The following is a 17,601-nucleotide window of genomic DNA, read 5'->3' on the forward strand; positions in this document are numbered from 1 at the left end:
TCTGTGCGACCCCAGAGACAGCAGCCCACCAGGCTCCCCCATCCCTGGGATTCTCCAGGCAAGAACACTGGAGTGGGTTGCCATTTCCTTCTCCAATGCATGAAAGTGAAAAGTGAAAGTGAAGTCGCTCAGTCGTTTCCGATCCTCAGCAACCCCATGGACTGCAGCCTTCCAGGCTCCTCCATCCATGGGATTTTCCAGGCAAAAGAGTACTGGAGTGGGGTGCCATTGCCTTCTCCGACTCTTCTCCTACTCTCATTTAAAACCATTCCAATCCAGCTCTTATATCAAATATCCTAGCGAAACTGTGTTGTTTGCCAATAAGCTCCAACTTACTGAATATAATATCAATTCTTAGTGCTTATATTATTCAATTAATTATTAATATTAAGCACATATGATTGATGACTCTTTCCTTCTTTAATTCTCATTCTTCACTTCTCTTTATTACTTCCCTCTATTCTTTATTGGTTCCTTCTCGTTATGTTGGAGTCTCAATATTGGTTTTCAGCCGTCAAGTTTTAGACCCCCTTTCGTCTCTACTAATACTCTGTTGGTGATATCATCCAGTCTAACCAGTTCAAATACCACCTTCTGAGGACTTCCCTGGCAGTCCAGTGGTTAAGACTCTGTGTTCCACTGCAGAAGGCACAGGTTTAATCCCTGGTTGAGGAACTAAGACCCACATGCCTCGAGGCATGGACAAAAAATAAATAAAACTACCACGTTCTTGCTGTCCATGCCCAGCAGTGTGCCTCTAACTCAGGCTTCTCCCCACTGAAAGTGTTAGTTGCTCATCCATGTCCAGCTCTTTGTGACCCCATGGACTGTAGCCCACCATGTTCCCCTGTCCATGGAATTCTCCAGCTAAGAATACTGGAGAAGGGTATTCACTTCTTGGGGGGATCTTCCTGACCCAGGGATCAAACCTGGGCCTCCCGCATTGCAGGAAGTTTCTTTACCATCTGAACCACCAGGGAAGCCCTTCTCCCCCTGAATTCCAGACTTATACTTTCAACTAACTATTTAATATCTCAACTTGGATATATAATATGCATCTCAGGCAAAATATGTCCAAAACTGACCTACTCCAATTGCAAACATTCATATCTAATTTGATGACAGCTCTTTAGATCTAGTTTCTCAAGCCAACAGTCTAAGTCATCCTTTCTCTCACACCAGAAGTTATCATATTTTCTCCTGTGAACATGTATTAATATCCAGATGCAACCTTTTAAATTATTTCCATGCTGATGCTCTTGTCTGACTACAATGATCTCTTATCTGGATCATGTAACAACTTTCTAATGTCTCTCAAATAATACACATTTTCCTCAGAACAGTGACCCTATCAAAGCATAATTCAAATTTTGCTACTTCTCTGTTCAAAACCCTGCAAATGCTCCTTATTTAAAGTAAAAATCAGGCTCTTAAAAAATACCTAAGTGAATTGAAAATGAAAGGGAAAGTCGTTCAGTCCTGTCCGCCTCTTTGCAACCCCATAGACTATACAGTCCATGGAATTCTCCAGGCCAGAATCCTGGATTGGGTAGCCTTTCCCTTCTTCAGGGGATCTTACCAGCCCAGGGATTGAACCCAGGTCTCCCATATTGCAGGATTCTTTACCAGCTGAGCCACAAGGGAAGCCAAAACAAAGAAAAAAACTAAGGAAAATAAAACCAAAAATGAAAAAAATAAAATCCTTCCTGATAGGCATCCTGTTCACTTTCTAACTATGTCTTGCATATTCTACTTCAGACTGGCCTTCACATTTAAATAACAAAAGCCATATTAAAGCCTTTGCTTCAGATAATCTGTCTGCCTAGAACAGAGTTCTGTAAGATATCCACTTGATTAGCTTCCTCATTACATTCAAGTCTTTCCTCAAATACTAATTTCTTGAGGAACTGTACAACACAATGTGACTTAATATTTCATTTTCTCCCCTCTCTCTGGGAATTGGTATTCTCTAGTTTCCTTTTTTTTTTTAATAATTGATCACTAATTTGATTTATTGTGTACAGAGAGAATGTTTTCTACATGATAACAAAGCTTTGAAATATAATGAGCTTTTATTCATACCCCAGTATGTGGTCAGTTTTCATAAGTGTTCCTTCAAGCTTGAAATGCTTTCTGCCATTGTTGAGTGTAGTGGATACTTATCCACTGGATCAAACTAGTTAATTGCATTATTCAAATCTTTTGTATCCTTAGTGATTTTTTTTTTTCTGCTCAATTTATCAATTACCAAGAGAAGTGTATTTAGAGTCTCCTATTCAAATGGTACACTTTTCCATTCTTCCCTGCAGTTCTGCGAATTCTTTAAATATTTTTGAGTCTGATACTAGTTGCATATAAGTTTATAGTTTTGCATCTTTTTCTATTTATTGAACTTCTTGTTAGTATAGAGAGGTCTTCTTTATCTTTAGTAATGTTTTCTACCCTTTGTTGTTATTCAGTCACAAGTCATGTCCAATTCTTTACAACCCCATTAACTGCAACACACCAGGCTTCCCTGTCCTTCAGTATTTCTCAAAGCTTGTTCAAACTAATGTTCATTGAGTCAGTGATGCCATCCAACTAGCTCACAATTTTTATGGAAGTAAAACTTGATCTCCTTCAACCTGTAGTTTCACTTTGGATCCAGACAAATGGAAGCACCAGAAATAGATCCAGGGGCAGGGTAGTCTTTCTCTACCTGAGGCCACAACTACTGTGGGACAGCCTTCCTCTGTACCTGCAAGTCTTGCTTTTCCCCCTAACTTCTTTAGGTGTGGCATTGCCAACGCCTCCCTACTATTTTGATCCTTGGAATACTTTATATGCCTTTGTTAGCTTTCCTTAACATCTTTCTGGAGAGCCAGAACCCCTTGACTGAAAAAAAAAAAAAAAAAAAAGAACAGTTAGTATAATTTCTAAGTTCAAAGTTCCAGGAACCAGGAGCACTGATGTCCAAAGGCAGGAAAAGTTGGACATCCCAGCTCAGGAAGAGAGAGAAGCCACCCTTCTCTTTACCTTTTTATTCCACTGGGCTTCCAACTTAATAAATGATAACTCCCCAGATTGATAAGGGTAGGTCTCTTTATTCAGTCTACTGAAATAACAGTTCAGTTAAAAATTTCACTGGATTCTTCATGTGAAAGAGTACTCACTGGGAAACAATGTGATACTGAAATTTGGAACGAGGACATCTGGTTGGATCTAAATAACACTATTGGACTTCCAAGACATATAGCCTTCCTTACCAGTGGAGAAGCTTTCCCTCCAATGATCAAGATCAGACTTCCTCTGATGGAGCAAACAAACAAACAAAAAAAATACTTTGTTAATTCCACTTGAGATAGATGCCCTGAGAACCATCATTCTCCTTATGGTCAACCACAAATACTCTTTGTGGTCACTTGACCAAAAGCTAGGGTCAAATATGAGTATGCCCCAGGGGACAAGTATATAATATAACACCACTAATCAGAGCCTATCTATCAAAAGAATCACCCAAAAACTTTATTAAAACTTACCTAGTTTCTCTAGTGCTGAGCTCCTGTAGCTTGTAGGTTCTCCCATTCCTGGCTCCTGCCTCAGCTCAGCTCATGAAGCATATTTCCCCAACATATGTCTTCTAAAGTGATGGTTTTCTCCAGGGCTGGTTCCTGCAGTTTCTCCTTGTACTTCCTCCATCTTCCCAGTGGAGTGTCACTGATGAGGGACCACCCCATGAATGGCTCCCCTTTCAGGTGCCTTTCCAATAAGTTCTATTGTATGCAATTGTCAGGCTAGTGTATTCTCAGTTCTGTATCATCTCAACAAAAATTTGAAGCGATGGATGTTAGAGCCCTAGGCGTATCATAGCTCTCAGACAGACTATGTTATAGCTCTCGGGTCTTGGACAGATCGTGTTATAGCTTTCAGGTATCAAACAGACCGTGTTATAGCTCTCGGGTCTTGGACAGATCGTGTTATAGCTCTTAGACAGATCAATGTTACAGCTCCATGTTACAGCTCTATTTTATTTAGAAAATAGCAGGAAAATCCATCCTCGAGGAATGAGGGTATGCTGACCCAAAGATGCAAAGATAAGAAAGTCAGGGAGCATGCCAGTGTGCAGGAGAGAGAGAAACCCCTGGCCCTTTGGCTCTTTTTATATGTTTTATTCTCCCCCTGGGCCTGCCCTATGTAAATTGGGCTAGCCAGGAGTGCTGTTTGTTCTACCTGAGGGCCTCACTCCTGTCGGACCTTCCTTTGTTCTATTTTCGTGGGCTTTTCCCTTCCTTGTCTTTTAGCCACCGCCATTTTGGACTCCTGTTTCCTATTCTAACTACCTAACAGAATCATCCCTTGGGGCAGGGCAGGGGTGGGGGACACATTCTAAGCAAGTTCCATTGACAGGGCATTCAGTTCAGTTCAGTTCAGTTCAGTCGCTCAGTTTTGTCCAACTCTTTGCAACCCCATGGACTGCAGCACAACAGGCCTCCCTGTCCATCACCAACTCCCAGAGTACTCAAACTCATGTCCATTGAGTCGGTGATGCCATCCAACCTTCTCATCCTCTGTTGTCCCCTTCTCCTCTTGCCTTCAATCTTTCCCATCATTGGGGTCTTTTCAAATAAGTCAGCTCTTCGCATCAGGTGGGCAAAGTATTGAAGTTTCAGGCTTTAGGGAAATTAAATAAATTGTCTTGTCTAGGCTTCAGAGACAGCAGAGCAGACCTCTGACCTTGCTTCTAACCTGCCTGGACACTTCCCTGACTGGGAGTGACTGGAAGTGACTGCCTGCTGTGAATGTAAGATGGGGGAGAAATCTTGAGATTGTTGAGCCTCTGGAGGGGTCCTGGCCAGCCAAGCCCCAGGCTTAACCACATTCCAAGTTTTACACAACAAAACACACAGCTTTAACATGAAGCCAAATCTACAAATTGGTCACAGACTGATGATGATATCAGTTTGTGTCCTGGGATTATAAATGGGAACCCTGAATTGCAATCTTTGAAGTCTCACCCACTAATCAGACATGCTGCCTGGGACATTTTCCCAGTTGGGACTCCAGATGTACTGTGTCACAGGAGTTGCCAGAGCTGTTTAAGTCTGGATGTTGATCAAAACCCAATTTGGTGATGTATCTTCTGCCCTATTTCTCTTCTCTTTTAATGTTAGTGTATTGAAAGTAAGCTAGATAATTCTCTAATAAATATTTGTATTATTTATTTGTATATGACAAATGGCTTATTTTGTTAACAAGTCCTTTCAACTTGAGACAAAAGTGAAAACTTTCAGCAAAACACAGGGTCTCCTAATAATGTCAACACCATCCACTAGACTATGGACAGACATGCCCCCCTCTTTGAGAAGATATGGATTTGTGGGTGCTTATGTTTTTGGCACTCTACTTCAGCCGCAGGGAGAGTGGCTGTTCCCTGCATCCATGATTCTCGAACTCTCTGGAATTCTCAGGATTTCTTACTAGTCTATCTCTCCTCACCCCACTTCCTGTGACAGTTTATTTTTTATTTTAAACTTGTCCTGTTCCATTTATTGTGTGTTTTCTGTCACGTGGTTGTCGCCCAACTGTTTGATTACAAGATGTCAATAATCCACTCTAGCACTAACAATTAATTATTCATTCATGAATTAATTATTGCTTCATATAAAAGCAAACCTCCTCCCCACCTCCATTTTTGGCTGTACTGTACAAGGGAAGCATGGAGTCTTAACCACTGGACAGCCAGGAAGCCACCCCTCCCCACTTTTTTCCTGATGAACTGCATCACAGTATATATAAAGACAGAGGAATTAAAAATATTTTTTGATCCATGCCACATATATTAAATAATATATTAGACACCATTTCTTTATATCAATTAGCTCTAATGTAGATTTCAATTTTTCTTCATCAAGGAAAAAATTAATATTGCTATAAACCTATAGTACTAGTATTTATTTTAATGTTCTCCTAAATTACTTTTAGATATAAAGAATTGCCAGACCCTTTAGGAAAAAGTCACATTTCCTAATTTTAGTTAAAATATTCTGTATTAGAGTGATGTTTCCTCTTTAAGTGTTAAGTAATGTATATGATATGTCTTCCTTGTAGTAGTTTTAAAATAGGCTGTATGTAATACTTCAATCAATTGATTATTAATTAAAATAAGAAAAATCAAAGTATTATGAATTCTTTATAATTCACTTCAAAAGAAAAATGTTCTACATTATGAAGGAAAAAAAAAAAAGAACTAAGAAATATTCCAAGTGGTATTACATAGTGTTTAAAGCAGACCCCATACTATTTATTTATTTATTTAATATTAGAATGCAGGCATTCCTGATGGTCACTAAGAACCATTATATTTTTGTGATTTCATAGAAATTTGTATGCAGGTCAGGAAGCAACAGTTAGAACTGGACATGGAACAACAGACTGGTTCCAAATAGAAAAGGTGTACGTCAAGGCTATATATTGTCACCCTGCTTATTTAACTTCTATGCAGAGTACATCATGAGAAACGCTGGGCTGGAAGAAGCACAAGCTGAAATCAAGATTGCTGGGAGAAATATCAATAACCTCAGATATGCAGATGACACCACCCTTATGGCAGAAAGTGAAGAGGAACTAAAAAGCCTCTTGATGAAAGTGAAAGAGGAGAATGAAAAAGTTGGCTTAAAGCTCAACATTCAGAAAACGAAGATCATAGCATCCGGTCCCATCACGTCATGGGAAATAGATGGGGAAACAGTGGAAACAGTGTCAGATTTAAAAAATCACTGCAGATGGTGACTGCAGCCATGAAATTAAAAGACGCTTACTCCTTGGAAGGAAAGTTATGACCAACCTAGATAGCATATTCAAAAGCAGAGACATTACTTTGCCAACAAAGGTCCGTCTAGTCAAGGCTATGGTTTTTCCTGTGGTCATGTATGGATGTGAGAGTTGGACTGTGAAGAAGGCTGAGTGCCAAAGAATTGATGCTTTTGAACTGTGGTGTTGGAGAAGACTCTTGAGAGTCCCTTGGACTGCAAGGAGATCCAACCAGTCCATTCTGAAGGAGATCAGGCCTGGGATTTCTTTGGAGGGAATGATGCTGAAGCTGAAACTCCAGTACTTGGGCCATCTCATGCGAAGAGTTGACTCATTGGAAACGACTCTGATGCTGGGAGGGATTGGGGGCAGGAAAAGAAGGGGACGACAGAGGATGAGATGGCTGGATGGCATCACTGAGTCAATGGATGTGAGTCTGGGTGAACTGCGGGAGTTGGTGATGGACAGGGAGGCCTTGCGTGCTGAGATTCATAGGGTCGCAAAGAGTCGGACACGACTGAGTGACTAAACTGAACTGAACTGAACTCATTTCTCTGTCTCCCTAAACAAATGTCACCCAATGCCAATGACAATCATCAAGTTCACATACTCCACAAGGTCCCTGAAAATAAAGCAATCTTTTGTACACTGAAACATGCATTAGCATGAACATCCTGAAGACAAGAGAACATTCAGTCCAGAAAGAAAAATCAAAGCAAGATCACTTTGGAATTTTCAAATAATGAAGAAAAACATTGAAGATAAAAGAGAGAGAAAGTAAGCTACAAAATGTTTATAGAAACACAAAGTAGTAAATCAATGCTATGGGAAATCACAAAATTTCTGGTATTTCTTTCAAGGAAATTATTCCACTGTAAGTGTTGGGAGGACATGCTAAGACTTAGAGTTGTGTACAGACTATACAGTTAACTTGTGCTGACGAGCTCAGTCATGGCCGACCCTTTGCGACCCCATGGGTTGTAGCCCACCAGGTTCCTCTGTCCATAGAATTCTCCAGGCAAGAATACTGGAGTGGGTTGCTGTTTCTTTCTCTGTGGTTAACTTGGAGAGCTCAAATTGAAGCCTATCAACCTATTTGATTCATCACCAAAAGATAGCATATTTCTTTTCCTGAATTTTCTTCCAGACAGAAGTGTTTATAGTATTTAAAATGTAATGAATGTTTTAAAGGTGGAGCAGGCCTGTAGAATAGTACCCAAGGATCTCTGTCTTCTATTTTCATGCCCTTCTGGAATCTTCTCTGCTTACCACTACTTATGGGAATCTTACATTTGTGAATAGGTATGATGCAGGAGACACAGGAGATGCAGGTTCAGTCCCTGGGTTGGGAAGATCCCCTGGAGAAAGAAACGACAACCCACTCTAGTATCCTTGCCTGGAAAATCCCATGAAACAGAGAAGCCTGGCAGCCACAGTCCAAAAGGATTACAGAAAGTCCTGACTAAGTACATGATCCCCATAAGTAACGGTAAGGATCAAGAATAAGTACAGAATTATGAACAAACATCAGAGAGTGATTGACCTATATGGGTGGAAATGAACTAGTGATAACACAGTGAAGCAATGTATCTCATCACTTCAGGCTTTTTAAATTGTCAGAAAGTTTAAATAGGGAAATACATCTTTAGAGAGGTATATGAAGAGAAGTGAATGAACAGAGTACTCTTCTACAAATTTGTAAACAGTACGTCCCATGACTTGCTCTTACTTTGTCATAACAAATTCCTTGCTATTAACCAGCCTGGGCCAACCTGTCAGATTATGAATTAGAGAATGACCTAATTACAACCTAGCTTCCCTGGTGGCTCAGACGGTAAAGGGTCTGTCTACAATGCAGGAGACCCGAGTTCGATCCCTGGGTCGGGAAGATCCCCTGGAAAAGGAAATGGAAGTCCACTCCAGTACTATTGCCTGGAAAATCCCATGGACAGAGGAGCTTGGTAGGCTACAGTCCATGGGGTCGCAAAGAGTCGGACACAACTGAGCAACTTCACTTAATTACAACCTTAGGAAATGAACCTATGGGCACATTAAAAATAAGTGGAATGATAGATATGTAGGTAGACAGACCTACAGATAATACAACAATGAAGATTAGCCTCAGGAATTGTTCTCTAATTTAAAAGAAAGCACTCTTAAATATTAATACTCCCTCTTGTAGAGAAAACTAAATAGTCAACAAAACAGCCTTTTCTTCCTTCTGAGAATTCAATTACTTTATTTCTGTTGCTTCCTTTGAAATTAGGACCACTCACGTGATAAGCTTAGACCAAAGACCTTTGCTATTTTTAAGCCAGACTGATGAAAATTCTACATAGTCCTTTCTGTTTCTGAGTGCCTGGCATATAGACAAATCCTCAAGAGACTGTGACAGTAATAAATTGAAAATGGCCTGATCACAACAGAGAAGAAGCCTTGTCATCTAATTTACTACTCAGAGGAGCACCATCCAGACAGCAGCATCACATCAGAGTGAGAGCTACATCACATCAGAGCGATAACTACAATTATTCAGTTATATCATTCTGTGTGTTTGTGTGCGTGTGTGAGTTTTCAGATGTGTCTGTTAGAACAACCAGCATTTAATTGTTCTGATCATTGTACTTTGCAGATAAAAAGTTTCCAGGGAAAAAACGAATATCAGAGAAAGGATATTGAGAAGATTCTGCATATAGAGAAAGAGCACAAATTCTTGAACTGAGTCTGAACTCTAGCCCCACCATTTACTAGTTGTGTAAAGTTGGGCAATGTATTGATATTTGAATTCTCTATGCCTCAGCTTCCTCAGGTATAAAATGGGGTTAATAATAGTTGTTATAACTGTTATACTTGTTCTAGTGAATAAAAGTGTAGAGACATTTGCTGCACATGACATAGCAACCGGCACATTTAAAGCAATCTGCCACTCTCAGTGTTGCTTCTTATCCACTTTCTTCTCCTTTTTCTTTTATTTCCTACACTTATCCCTTGATGAGCATGCTTTTTTTTTTTTTTCCCACAGACTACAGGAGGACTGAAATAAACAAAATATATGTAGCAATTTTGAGATAAGTAGAAAGGATTTCAATCAACTGAAGCTGACACTTGAGTATAAAATAAAAAACAGTTTTTTGACTCCCAGTAAATTAGGCAGGATTTTATCCTTTTGGAATCAAGGGTAAAAGACTGTAATGAGAATAATAAGCTAAATAACAGAGTAAAAATGGAAATTATAACAATTATATTTGCCTTAAAACATTTTATTTAAATATAGTTTTAAGATGGTTTTTAAGATCGCCTATTGGACACAACTGAGCAACTGATCTGATCTGATGTTATAATTTTAGTATTTATTTTAGAATATGACCTTTTTGGAAATGTTGAGACTAAAAATCCAAGCAATTGGAATACAGAGCTGTTAATCAATCTCTGAATGATATAATTTTGCTATGTGAAAAATAATGATTAAGGCACCCTTTTGTTCCTTGGTGCAATAATAATAGTAATAATTATAATAAGTCTAATGGCAAACATGTCCATGGCTATGTACTAGTCACTTTTATAAGATGGTTGAATGGCACCCCCAACTCGATGGTCATGAGTTTCAGCAAACTCCAGGAAATAGTGAAGGACAGAAAAGCCTGGCGAGCTGCAGTCCAAGAAGGCACAAAGAGTCACATACGACTAAGGGACTAAATAAAAGCAACTACATCATCTCTGAGAAAATTCATTTGTAAAGATAAGGTTAAATAAACCTCGTATTTTAATAAGTGGCATATATTTCAGGATTCAAACCAAGGCACTCTAGCTGAAAAGTGCATGTTCTTAATGGGGGTACTTTGCTGTGAAGGATTTATGAATTGTTACATCCAGAATTTTATTTTTTTTTAAGAAATGGATGAATCCTATTAAATCTTAACTTTTCATTTTAGGCGGTTATTCTTACTTTGAACTAACCTTTAAAGAAATCTCCCCAGAAGTTTATGTGTCCACATAGCACATATTTAGAACAGCTGGAGAGAGAGGTGCAGCCTGTGATTATGGAGCAGATTTGCTCACTGAAAAGCTGACTGAGTGAAGAGGAAAGTCTAGTCCAAGGATCAGCTTGGAACTAAGCACTGTAGCATGAAATGAAATGCAAAGGATGATTCATACGCAAATGCAATGATGAATGGCAGTCTGCTGAATTTTAAGGCAAACTTTAATGGGACATATATGGATCAATGCTAGGTCAGGTCTTGTTAAACAGCATTTATAATTAGCTGGGACAGGAAGTAATGATTAGATTAATGACTCTTACAGGTGGTGTTAATTTGAGAAGTAAAACAGGCATCTAGATATCAATATGACAATATTTTATAGAAACTATGGTGAAAGAAAGAGAGGAAGGATGGGAGGGAGACGAAAAAAGAAGGAAAAAAAGAAAAAAGACATGGACATATAGATAGTGTCTTAAAATATGGAGAAAAAAGTGTTCCTATTTTGACACTGATAGCGTTTGGTTTTCTAAATAAATTCAACGTATTTAGTACATATAATTTCATACATGATGATTTGGTTTCTTTATAATCTTCTGTCGTGGTAATGGTTGAGATATTTTAATGACACGTTTGAGACTATTTGAATACAATTCTTGCCTCTGATTCTAGAAAAGCTATACTTTCAAGTTAATTGACTACTCTTATGGTGTATAATTCCTTACCTTCAGGATCTTTGCTGTCACTTATTGTTCTTTTATTTCTTAACTGTCTCTCAAATCCATTATAATTTATTATAGCTATGTGCATTTTTACATTCAAGCTTATGAGAATTGTATACAAATGGTCTTGGAATGAGGATCTAAAGATTCTGTGTCTTCTGAATGAGATAATGAAAGCGCTGTGACAGATCTTTATTAAACTTCTCTGTGTTCCTAAGTTGAGGTTTCTAGATGTGATTTCCAGATAAGTGAGGTGATCTCAGAATCCTTAAGGCTTTAAATTCTATTCCTTCCCCTACAGGATCATTTTATAGATTAATTTGATAGAATTTGTTTGCAAGACTGAAATGTGGAAACCTACTTTGATGATAAATGGAACAACAACAAAAAATAACTTTAGTATAAGTATACAATTTCTTCCCAAAGTTTTTTCTTTAATGTATCATTTAAATTCCTCTTCTATAAATCCTCATACCCTCAACCTACTATTCTTATTAATAAATCTCTCTTGCTTTCCATACCCACATTGACAGCGGCCGATAACAAGCAGGATACACTAAAGAGTTAAAAAGAAGACAGTACTTATCTGAGGCCTTTTTACAAGCTGCAACTATCAGCTCTGAAAGGGGAATATTAGCTGTTGCAACATTCTGAAGCACCACATTAAGTTTTCCTTAATGCTTTCTTCAAGTAGTCCTTGATCCTGCTTCCACATTGCTGAAAAATATTAACATGTTAATTCTGCTTTCCCTAAATTGTCTTCCTCCACAATGTAAACAAGATACAAGGAGTTTCACTATGTTAATAAAAGCATACTGATATTCTCTGGATCAATTTACACTAACTGACACATTTCTGACAAACACAAATTTTTCAAATAAAGTTAACAAACAGATCAAAATACAGTAACAATAAAATGAAATTAACTAATAATTTGAGACCCAAGTATAAGACCAATTGCTTTTATCAAGAAAGACTAAATTTGTCCCAATCATTTGTACAGAGGTCCAAAATAAGCTGCTGTTATCTGAATTAAATAATACTTTCATGATTAATGGAAAGGTACACACTTTAAATTATTTTGCTTGTAAATTATCTCATTATAGTAAAAAAAAGACTAACTACTTAAGGATTTTATTCCTGTAATGATCCCTTTCTCTTCTTCTACATGACCTTTTTATTATGTCTATGAATATCCAACCTGCTCTAATAGCCTCATTTTTAATCATTACATCTTCCTCCAGCCTGCATGCTCAGTCCTGTCTGACCCTTTTCAACCCTTTGGACTGTTACCCTCTAGGTTCCTCTGTCCATGATGTTTTTCAGGCAAGAATATTGGAGTGGGTTGCCATTTCCTAAGCCAGGTGATCTTCTCGATCCAGGGATCAAGCCAGGGTTTTCTGTGTCTGCTGCATTGCAGGCAGATTTTTCACCCACTGAACCATAGGGAAGTCCGTAATGGCTACACATCAGATTTCTATTCTACTCAGGCTACTACTCTGCTACAATTATGTACCATTTTACTTCTAATACTATTTATTTGTCCTCCATAAGTCTCTTCTTTTTAAAGCAATGCCACCAGAGCTTCTACAGTTCATTATTTTTTTCTAATAAAACATTTTGGGGTGAGTTCATCCTCCTTATTGCCTCTTTGTTTACTTATATTATTTTCTGCTTTTATTTGTGTTCTTTTCTCCTACTTTTGACTTTTTCTATTGCTTTATTTCTATCTAAAAGCAGATGTTTTTAACCTTTCTTTTCTACTAGATATTATTTTCCTGCCATAGATTTCACAAGCTTTGATATTTAATATTTTTAATCTCACATTTCTTAGTGGTTCTAATGTAATAGAATTTCTTCTTTTTGCTTTTCATACAAGGGTCGACTAAAAAAATACACAACGTGAGAGTTACGGTTAAGTTTTATTTGGAGCAAATGAGGACTGTAGCCCAGGAGAAAGCACCTCTGATATCTTTGAGGAACTGTTCCAGAAAAGGTAGTGGGGGAAGGTCAATATATAAAATTCTGTAAAAGGGGTTGTTGTTCAGTCACTTGTTCATGTGCAACTCTTTGTGACCCCATGGACAGTAGCACACCAGGCTTTCCTGTCCTTCACCATCTCCCATCTTCACCATCTCTCAAATCCATGTCCGCTGAGTAAGTGATGCCATCCAACTATCTCGACCTCTGTCATTCCCTTCTCCCATTTATTAGTTTTGGATTTTTTTTTTTTTTTTTGAGAGCTCTGTTGAGATTTTCTACATAATCATGCTATCTACATCTGGAGAGTTTTATTCCTTCCCTAACTGTATGCTTTTTATTTATTAATCCTGCCCTATTCTTGCCTAATTGCACTCAGTAGAACTGCCAACACTATGATGGATAAGAGTGTTGAGAATGGGTATCTTTGCTTTGTGTTCAGTCTTAGGGTTAGACTTAGTCGTCTTTTGTTGGAGCTGTTTTTCTTTTATTTTTTTTTTTTTTTTTTTTTTTTTTTTTTTGTCTACCGCTGTTGACTTTTAGTGTCAGACTTTATTTTTTTGGGCTCCAAAATCGCTGCAGATGGTGACTGCAGCCATGAAATTAAAGACGCTTACTCCTTGCAAGGAAAGTTATGACCAACCTAGACAGCATATTCAAAAGCAGAGACATTACTTTGCCAACAAAGGTCCGTCTAGTCAAGGCTATGGTTTTTCCAGTGGTCATGTATGGATGTGAGAATTGGACTGTGAAGAAGGCTGAGCGCCAAAGAATTGATGCTTTTGAACTGCGGTGTTGGAGAAGACTCTTGAGAGTCCCTTGGACTGCAAGGAGATCCAACCAGTCCATTCTGAAGGAGATCAGCCCTGGGATTTCTTTGGAAGGAATGATGCTAAAGCTGAAACTCCAGTACTTTGGCCACCTCATGCAAAGAGTTGACTCATTGGAAGACTCTGATGCTGGGAGGGATTGGGGGCAGGAGGAGAAGGGCACGACAGAGGATGAGATGGCTGGATGACATCACTGACTCGATGGATGTGAGTCTGAGTGAACTCCGGGTGTTGGTGATGGACAGGGAAGCCTGGCCTGCTGTGATTCATGGGGTTGCAAAGAGTCGGACACGACTGAGCGACTGAACTGACTAACTGAACTGAATAGTTGACTTTTGTGCATTGCTACCTTCTTAAGCTTTGACTGTGGAATATATGAAGCAAAATGAAAGCCCAGGGAACTGACCACCATGTCATTCCTTGGCAGCTGAAATCCCTAACCTGCCTGCCTTCTTGTCTTCATATCTCAGAGTATCCTAATGTTTGTTCTATACAAAATGTCCAATGTTATTTAGCTGAACATTGTTGGTGGATAAGGGGAAAATATATCTATTCCAACTTCTCTAACTTTTATATTTTGACTCCAAAGTACTTCCTTAAGCTTCATCATGCTACGATTTTGCCAGCCGTGCTTAACCTGAGAAGTGATGGTCAACTTTTTACAAGTAGAATATTCTGCTATTTTGCATTGACAGTATGAATTATTTCCATTAGCATCATGGTGAATGGAGATTTTAAATTCCTATCTCCTACCACTGGACAAACAGACCCAACGATACTTCAGCAAACAATCCAATCCCTAGCTGCAGAGGTTCAAGGGGATGTAGCAACCTAAGCATTTCATATCCAACAAATCTGCATTATCATCTCTTTACAAAACAGTGACAACTTGCATGTGTTTGTCAGGAACATAGATACACAGAACATAATTCAATTTGAGATAACATATTGTTTCCAAAGAATAGAGGAAAATTCAATAATAACTCCTGTATTTGGAAAATTGAAATGGCAAATTTATTTTAGTCTCAGTGTCACTGGCAGGAAATCTGGAAAGAATTCTTGCTTTGTGACTCCCTAACAGCTGGATTTATTGCAAAGCAAGCCTTACTTAATTCCTGGGATTAACAGGACTAGTATTAGGATATTATTTTTCCCCAGTATTTTATTAAGCACAGCTGTACTTACTCATGGACAGAGAAAGGAGAGGAGATAAATTTCTAGCTTGTGTGTGATCATCAAAAATATCATTCCTGAGGGTCACCACAGTCCTAAAAGCCATTTACTGGTATTCTGCAGATAAACTGCAAAATTAGCAGGATGTCTAGCTCCCATGGTGGAGAGACTCTATTCAAAGAAAATTAAACAGCTCACTAATTTGGATATTGCACATAGTCTTAGTATACATTTATCTGAATTTTCAAAAGTATAACAGAAGCCTGCAGTATGCAATTAGGGATGTAACAAAGAATTTCATGTATTTTTTCAAAGCCAAATTGTTATGAATTTAGGTCCTTAATATGCCATGCTTAATTAGACTAATAGAGAACAATAATTTAAAGGACAACTTTAAACCTGGAAACAAATTTCAGATATTTTGTCATAGTGATTCTGTTCAAATGTCCTATATTGAAATAATATATAAAATGCTATGTATCTTTACCATTATTTTATCCTCATGGACTCTAACACATCTTGTAATGGAAAATAGAGTTTTCATCTCTAAAAATATAGATATCTCTACAGACTTCGTAATGTGTTGTAAATAGTACAATAATTATATATTTTTGTTTGATTTTGGTTTTTTAAATTTGAGCTACATCCACTAAGCCATACACATCCTTCTTAATGATACTAATTTAAGCTTAACAACAAGACACAAAAACTTCTAAATTTTATAACAAAAAATGTCTTCTCTTTAAACTTGCTCCCAAATTTCAATATATTCTTATTTTACACCTATATGAGGATAATGATCACTCCCTAGTTACAATTAAAATTCCTTATCTTTTCTTGAAGTAATAATAAACATGGGAATAATTAAGAAGCAGATGTTCACAAAATGAAAAACAAGTATAATAGCATTATCTGATTAAAAGCAAATTTAAAACAAAAAAAGACTAATATCATTGCCTGGAGACAAAATATATCATGAAGTTACCAACAGTGTGGTATCTTGGTGACCTAAGACTGATATTAGTCAACAAATTTTTTTTCTCAAGTTTCTTTGAAGCAAAAACCACTCCAAGTTTACTGAGACATAAATGAGTGAGACATAAATTAAAAGCAACTAGGCTTATAAACTTCTTTCAGCTTCACTCATATGAAAATCTATGTAAATGAAATCATCATCCTCTTTTGTTGAAAAATGCAGTCAGAGTAACCTCTTTTTCTTTCTTTCCTTTTTTTTTTTTAATTTGGTATGAGAAGGAAATTGAGAACTAAGATTTGTCACCAAATCATAGGAGTCACAAATCACCAGTCACAAGACTGGGCTCAGGGAAATATTTTAACCCAATCTCATAACTTATGAACGTATCTAATAGTGATATTTATAATATCCCTATTGCAGAAACAGGACATTCTTCACAGCTGATGTAGACAATTTTTGGTTTCACCCCAAATTCATACAATGAAGCCCCAATCCCCAGCGTGATGGTGTTGAGGCCTTTGGGTGGAAATAGGGTTTAGAAGAAAACATGAGGGTGATGCCCCGTGACAGGATTAGTGTCCTTATAAGCAGAGGAAGACACCAGAGTCCTCTCTGTCTCCCCTATGTGAAGACACAGCAAGAAGAAGGCTGTTCAAATCAGGAAAAGGGCTCTCAGCAGATACCAAATCTTCTGGCACCTTGTTCTTGAGAGGGTAACAGGCAGGCAGGCCAGGGGTCTCCAAATGGAGGAAATAGGCTACAAGTGTCAGACAATTGTTTATCTCTCTCTTAAGTGGCAGGAGGAAACAAACTAGTGTTATATTTTTTCCCCTTCTCTATACAAATTTAAAAAGAGATTTCTCTTGTGTTGCCATAATGACACCTGGTTCCACCTAAACTTAACTTTTCTCAAACCTTGAGCTAACCAATGCATTTTTCTTATGGAAATATTTGTCTTAAGCTATGTTAATGTACTATGCATTTACCCCAGACTCTGTCTTCAAGTTGGTCCTGGTTCAGCCTAAAGACTCAAAACCAACTTGACAAACCAGTATGTTTTAGTCAAATATTGTTCTCCTAACGTATGTTAAGTGACTTAGCAGCAGCAGCAAGACTTCCCTGGTGGTTCAGATGGTAAAGTGTCTGTCTACAAA

The sequence above is a fragment of the Bubalus bubalis genome, chromosome 8 (genome assembly GCF_019923935.1).
Source record: "Bubalus bubalis isolate 160015118507 breed Murrah chromosome 8, NDDB_SH_1, whole genome shotgun sequence".
In the NCBI taxonomy this organism is placed as follows: Eukaryota; Metazoa; Chordata; class Mammalia; order Artiodactyla; family Bovidae; genus Bubalus; species Bubalus bubalis.